We start from the raw sequence: 7,862 nt of genomic DNA on the forward strand, positions 1-7,862 counted from the left end.
AAAACCAAAAAATACAGAAATGGGGTATTAAATGTGAATTCTGTATTAAACATTAAACAATCAACAGATAACATCTTAAACATTGCATACACAAACAATATTTTACATTCAAATATTTCAAAGGACCCCCCCCCCCATAAACGAGTTTAAGTTCGTCAGGATAGCCCCTTTCCTAAACGTGAACACATAGCACATAAACTTCACACAAAGAAGAAATAAGCCCCAATAACGTACTACCTCAACAGAAAACCACCATGCCCAGAACAAAAGCAAATAAATCATGCAAATTTAATGAAAAGACAAATCAAAGGGAGACAAACTCCAAATGATGCCACTCTAGAGTAACGTCCCTTGATTCATTGAATCATTGTTTCATCCACGCACATTGACGAGACATCCCGTGAACGAAGTGAGACTGTTTTCCAAAATGGAGGCGAACACCTTTCTCCATGTGATCAGCTTGCAAAAAATCATCAAGACACTAGGATATTTTCCCACTTTTCTTAACATGAAACCAATAGTAGCCTTAATTCACGAATAAAGAAATTATATATCCACCAATGCCGTGTTGAGCACTCATTATCATTCGACATCTACGTATGAAAGCTTCCGACATCAACAAACACCTATGAAGCACTGAAAAGGAAGTGTGTGTGTGTGTGTGTGTGTGTGTGTGTGTGTGTGTGTGTGTGTGTGTGTGTGTGTGTGTGTGTGTGTTTGTGTGTGTGCATATACAGATATATAGGACGCCATGATAGAGTGCTTACAACACTTGCTCACAACCAAGAGCAGGAAAGGCTCAAGAAATATCATCACCAGAGGAAGGCAACAGCACAGCAATTAAGTTCATGAAAGAGGGAGAGAGACCAGTGGAGTCAGCAAAAACAATACATAGATTGCTGCATGGACCTCAACCATGGGATACGAAAGTGGACTCAGGGGAGAGATTGCAGTTTCCCCAGGTTGTCTATTTCAAAACATCCAATTCATTAAAGTTCAGTAAGATACACACAAAACTAACAGCAACAGCAAATTTTATAAGGAAAACAAATTTAAGTAAAACCAGATACCATCCATGGATAAAGTTAAAATTTTAGTTTTCACAGGAAGATTATACATTAAGGTGAAAGATCAAAAATATGCTATAAAAGTTTAATTTCAATTTAAATATGCAATGATATGCTTATGTAGAAAATAAGAGTTGTTGCGCCCAAAACATGTATATAGATAGATGATAAGCAGTTTTCTTTGTTATAGTACTTTATTACAGTGACTAAATCGGAGAAACATTACTTTCATTATTCACACATCGTCACTCTTCTGATACAATACTTTGTAATTTTGGTTCAAATTGAAAATGTAAAACTGTTTTCACATTCTAATGAAACCTGGTCGTTGTAAAGCAGTCTTTCATGTAAATGAAAATAAAGTTTATTTGGTAGCTGAAAGTTTATTTGGTAGCCGAAAGTTTACTGAATCTGTTGATACTCCACATGGCAAAATCGACAACTCAGTTTTCGAATGGATAAGAAACATACGCACACACACACACACACACACACACACATAAAAACTCTCTTTTATGTATATCTAGATTTATATATCCCTTTCGTAGAAGGGACAAACAATTCAAGGTTTCCCTTATAACACTGCTGACCCCCGTTGTTTTGTTCTATTTTTTTCAGGTGCCGAAGCCACCAGAACGCCCAACAGACGTCGACAAAACACCAAACGTAGAAAACAAAAAAGAAAAGGAATCGAAAGAACGCTTCTAACATTCTCCTGCTACGTTTCCTAATTTTCAATCTATGTTCAAACGCGCGCGCGAACACACACACACACACACACACACACACATGCACACAGACAGTATTTTTCTTTTTACGTAATCAATGTCTCAAGTACAGAAATTAAATATCTAATTTCAATGTAGACGTGAGGTAACAGCTTGCTAAATAAACTATGAATTAATCGACTTATTGTATTGTTATTGCTATAATAATTATTATTATAATTATTATTATTATTATTATTATTATCCATATACACTCAACAGATTAGACTGTTGGAAAAGAGAACCTTCCTACTGGGTTACAGGGAGTAAACTTTTGTGATATATATATATATATATATATATAAGGTTAAAAAAATAATGTTCAGAAATACGTGTTGATCACAGTATCGAAAGCTTATTTCAGGATGTTGTGGTACACGTGTTTCGAGCTTTATACACAAACTGTCATTACATCAGTATATAAAGGATGGTTTAAAGCGATCTTCAGCCGCAAACATTCACTCTATGCTGAATTGTGGTACAGTATGGGCAGATTTCTCAATACCAACGAACATTTATGCAGATATAACAGTTTAAAGGATAAGCCTATTATAATGGATAATACTAAGTGGACTTTTCCTGTCTCTCTCTCTCTCTTTTTCTTTTTTTCTTTGTGATGTAATCTTGGGTCTGAATGTATTTGCGGCTGAAGATAGCTTTAAACCATCCTTTCTATCAACAATATATACTCATATAATGATACAATGACAGTTTGTGTATAAAGCTTGAAACACGTGTACCGCGATATCCTTTGTGTTCTGTTTTCAATTTACGTTTAATATATTCTTTCACCTCTGCCACTATCCGGCATATACAGGTGCTTACACTTATCAAGTATTACCTCTAAAATTTACAGTACCTACGCATATATATATATATATATATATATATATATATATATATATAGAAAGTGCTCCACGGACATACGGCTGGGATTTACCCTGAAATAAGGTTTCGATACTGCGTTTAACACATATTTCTGAACCTTAATTTTTTTAACCTTGTATATATATATATATATATATATATATATATATATATATATATATATATATATATATGTATGTATGTATGTATGTATGTATGTATGTATGTATGTATGTATGTATAAGAAAAATTTACTCGGATACATTTTACCCGCTCTTTCCATAGCCTCTGTAATTCAACAGCTAGGTTCTTGTACTTTGCTATTTTATCTATACTTCTCATATTAATTTTTACATTTGAGGACACTACCGTCAGTCTGGTACGAAAGCCGCTCGATGGGCCCGAGTGGCAGATGCACAACGTGGAACCACAGCTACAATTCGATCTTTAGTGGACCAAAATGGCCGCATGGTACTCGAGCCCGAGCAGATGTGCGCGGCATTTGGGACCAAGGTCTTAGCAAAGAGATTGGCGCTTGTCGTCAAGAAACTGATTGGTGATGATTAAACATACGCAATTCCAAGCAGATCTCTTCCCGACAACTCCAGATCATGGAGATACATCATAGACAAGGAGGATAAAGACGCTGGCGTAGGTGGGTCTCTAATCAATTTTGACTAGTCTAAAGCCTTTGGTAGGGTCAACCACTAATACTTGGCAGCCGTTCTCACAGCGGCCGGTTCGTTCCCGTTATCAGTGGCTGGATCGCTGCAATGTACTGCGACATTTGCTAGGAAACCATTCAACATCATGCGTTCGATCCGTCAAGGGCATCCCCTCTCATTCCTTCAGTATGTACTGACTCTAGAGCCACTATAAGGGAAATTGGAGTCGTTCAGGGGCATCCCGCGCTAACTAGGACGTGGGAGTACCGTGTGAGCATACAGATACGATGTCACCGTCATAGGGTCGAACAGCAGGTACACAGATCTGGTCGGCATCGCTCTAAAAGAATACGAAGCGGTGACAGGAGCAAAAATTAACAAATAAAAGTCAGAGGGCCTGGAGCTCGGCACCTGAAGAGGCAGGACTCTTATGTCGTGGGACGCTGGACGGAAGGACCGGTTAAATTTCTGAGGGTCTGATTTGGAGAACTGAGATGAGGTGACGAGCAGGGTGGCCAAATTCACCCAGAAATTTGCCGAGAAAAAGCAATCCCTGAAAGACCGGTCAGAGGTGGTGAACGCATACATCGCGTCCATCATATATTATTGCCTGACCTTACCCATCTTACGTCAGACCAGACTGGAGCGCGTTCTCTTCTGTTTTCTGTGGAAGGAACACGTTCCACTAGTCTGGTGCTCCATTGCTGTCAACACCCGCTGAAAGGTGGACTGGGTATACCGTGGTTGCTGATACGCAGACATGCGCTGAGGCTGCGACATCTCCAGTGCTTTCTAAACGCTGTTTGCCGGAAGCAATTTCTCACAACTTTGTCAGAGCTGCAGTCCTGAATCAAGCGTAGACCGAGGTAGGATGCCTGGCACCTAGAGTGTTGTCAAGTGCACACAGCCCGCTGTCAGTTGGGCAATGTGGACAGTGGAAATTCCACTCAAGCTTTCTATAGAGGGTTAGTGATGGGCAAGTTTCGGGGAGACTCTGGATGTCGACAAGAATGGGTTGGCTGGTTTGTTCTGAAGGAATTTTGAACCGGGGCCTCTGAATAACATTCAGAAATCCCTGGTCTGGGGAGAGGCAATGCTGGTCCAGGATAAATTCTACAGGCGTGGAAATGCCTGTTCAAGTAATATAATAGCATGAAACGATTAGTAGCTCTTTCGGTTCTGTATTAACTTTTATGTCTATATATTTATAGGCGCAGATATGGCTGTGGTAAGAAGCTTGCTTCTCAACCACATGGTTCCGACCAAAGTCTTGTGAGTGTGGATTTGGTAGACGGAACCTGAAAGAAGTCCTTCGTATGTGTGTGTGTGTGTGTGTGTGTGTGTGTGTGTGTGTGTTTATGTTTGTATGTCTCTGTTTGTCCCCCAACATCGCTTGACAACCGATGCTGGTGCGTTTATGTCCCCGTAACCAAGCGGTTCGACAAAAGAGACCGATAGATAAAATACTAGGCTTACAAAGAATAAGTCCTGGGGTCGATTTGCTCAACAAAAGGCGGTGCTCCAGCATGGCCGTAGTCAAATGAATGAAACAAGTAAAAGATAATATATCTCACGTGTATGATGTTAAAAGATTTAAATTTCAGTATTCAAGGTAAGTAACTCGTGTTTATACGAGTTATCTCCCATAAAACATTTATTAGTTTAACAATGAATTAATATACCGAATGAAGATTCACTAAAATATCTTTACTCTCTTTTACTCTTTTACTTGTTTCAGTCATTTGACTGCGGCCATGCTGGAGCACCGCCTTTAGTCGAGCAAATCGACCCCAGGACTTATTGCTTGTAAGCCTAGTACTTATTCTATCGGTCTCTTTTGCGGAACCGCTAAGCTACGGGGACGTAAACACACCAGTATCGGTTGTCAAGCGATGTTGGGGGGACAAACACAAACACACAAACATATACACACACATACATATATATATATATATATATATATCTAAAATATTCACTAAAACAACGATAGTGCTCGGTATGGCGGTAAGACCCCCGACTGAAAAAAAGTAAAATCAATATACTGAAGCTGATCAAACGATAATGAATATAAATTTTCCTCTCATCGCATTACGTGGACACCTACGATAGTGTCCAACTCGTCTGCAGTGACACATTTGTACAAAAGCGTAGCCAACACCTACATACATACACCTGTTTACCTGTTTATCTATGCATTCATGCATCTCACGATCGCGACCACGAGAACGTCAAAACGGACCAGCACAAGTACGAGCGCGGCACATTTGACCACTCCGCGCAGGCTGCCGGGCGAAGCTTCGAGAACGGGCTGGTGAGGAATGCGCGCCGGAGGAGCACGATCACGTCCACGTAGACGAGGACAGGCAGTAAGGCAAATTCCCGGTTGAAGACGAGCGCTGACACGTGCACGCGCCGTTCCCCGCTGGGCGCCTGGTGGTTTGTGCAAACACCCGATAAGGCACAGCAGCACTCGGCCGAGCTGCCCCAACCTTTCAAATTCGGAGACCCACTGGGGTGCAACGGTCACCTAGTGCGTGGCTGTCCCCCCACCGCATTCTGACCGCGGTGCAATATCGACCTCGAGCACGGGATGCTAGCGATAGCACACGGAAGGCGGGCAGCAGGAGGCCCAATCGCATCCACATGGACGAGCACAATTCCGGAAACGGGAACGAACAAGAACATACTAGAAGATTCCACGCCGGCACAACCATCACATCCACAGAGCTGGGACGTCCGTGTATTATGCGAGCACATAATACACGGACGCACACCCACCTCACCGGGGTCGCCGTTGGCCATCCCGGGAACCAGTTCACGCCAGCCCCCGGCCCTCCGATGTTTATGCAGGGAAAGCGGGATCTCAAAATACGCGCAGCACGCATCAAATCCGACGACTCGAACTACAGGTTACCGCACAATGGTCAAAGCGACAGTGATCACTGTCACGTCGGACCACTACACCCTGCCACTGCCTGGTGGTTTTCGCAGTGGCGATCGTCCGACTCGGCAACGAAAATGCTCGGCCACGAACGTACCGGAACTCACCCATTCACGACCACCGCCCGATGGTATTAGCGGTGGCTCCTATCCGATAGCTCGAAATCAAGATAGTATTAGCGATGGAAGCCTTGACAACGATGCCAAGGCCTGCATATAGCAATCCACGGCCCGATCTTACCGTATGATCCACTCTCACAGGGATCAGTCTTTCAAAATGATGTACGTACAGAGCATCGCGGTTCTGCTTAATAGTCGCATGAATGCTTTGTCGCGGATCCGAAGTGCTGCCAGTGTTCTCGCCACCTCGCCACTTCACGCGCCGCAGCTCCCACTGAAAAACTGAACACCTGTAAGGAAACGCCTAGCTCCCGTTCGAGGAGGGAGATCAGCAGTCAATATTTCCGTTCCTTTTCACAGGCTGCATCGTGTAGCGCCGTGTCCTGCTCGTACTGCACGGTCACATCCACTACAACACCTCGTCCAAACTGCGAAACACCAGGATAGGGTTGAGTCACGACCCAGGCGCCCAGTACACCGACTCTCAGCCGACTACCCGACAGTGCCGTTCTGCTTCCCTAGCCACCAGCCAGCATATTCGTAAGTGCCTGCCTCAAGAATTTGACCACTGATATAGGAAATCGTTTCGGAGGCGTTTCCACAATACCTGCAGGTGCTCTGGCCCCTGTCATCACGGCTGAAGTACTCTCTCCTGGAAAACGTATTGAGTAAACCCAAGTAGCGCTCCTCGGATATCCCTCCCAGTCTTGACACCCAGCTGTTCCTGATCGGATCAGACCTAAAGGAAGACGCACACACTCCTTGAACGAGCTGGGACGCCCACCTTTCAGCGTGCATGAGGCGGACATCCGGGTTATATGCGGCCTCTTCAGGCTGTATAGGTGGAAGATTGAACTCGGCGACCAACTCCACGTTCCTCTCGGTGAGGTTGGCTGACCTCACTATTGCTCGTACGACCTCGTACTGGGACTCAAGCAAACGCAGATTCCGGTGAATCATGTTTTGGGGTATCACCCGTGCCAGCTGGCTCACTCCCCACCACCGCCACCACCAACACTACCACCGTTCCTGGCTGCATAAAGAAAGTGATTCGATGTCGTCTCCGGAAGATGTAGTATCCTACGTGTCCCCACGCGCGCGTCTGCGTCAAATCTCTCCAGGGTCCCTTTGGCAGGCATGTCAAGCCATGTCAGGCCATAGAAGGGCAGGTAATACTGCCAAAAGAAGAGGAACTTTCGTCGAGGTTTCAGTGAAGCACAGCAGATATTATCGATGCACTGCGGCACACACACTGCCGAAGCTTCCCCCTCACGAATTGCCCTTGGGCCGATCTTGACACCAAAGTAGGAAACCCTATCATCCGGATTGACATGTGGCAGCGGTATCCCGTCGATGGTCGGCGGGGTCTCCATGTTGACGAGGAAGGACACATTGTTCTTTTTGGTATTAATACTTTCTTATTATTCTCAATCTTC

The 7,862-nt window shown here is 43.9% G+C and overlaps 1 long non-coding RNA gene across 1 annotated transcript in view; it reads left to right on the forward strand.

The window, feature by feature from the left end:
• LOC149130988 (uncharacterized) overlaps nt 1–1,975 on the forward strand; it is a 17,970-nt gene extending 15,995 nt beyond the window's left edge. Inside the window, exon 3 of the long non-coding RNA XR_016238480.1 lies at nt 1,686–1,975. This is a non-coding gene — a long non-coding RNA (uncharacterized LOC149130988). The remainder of the gene's footprint in view (nt 1–1,685) is intronic.
• The last annotated feature ends 5,887 nt before the right edge of the window (nt 1,976–7,862 follow it).

This window comes from Octopus bimaculoides, chromosome 26 (assembly GCF_046866305.1).
Source record: "Octopus bimaculoides isolate indiv1 chromosome 26, ASM4686630v1, whole genome shotgun sequence".
In the NCBI taxonomy this organism is placed as follows: Eukaryota; Metazoa; Mollusca; class Cephalopoda; order Octopoda; family Octopodidae; genus Octopus; species Octopus bimaculoides.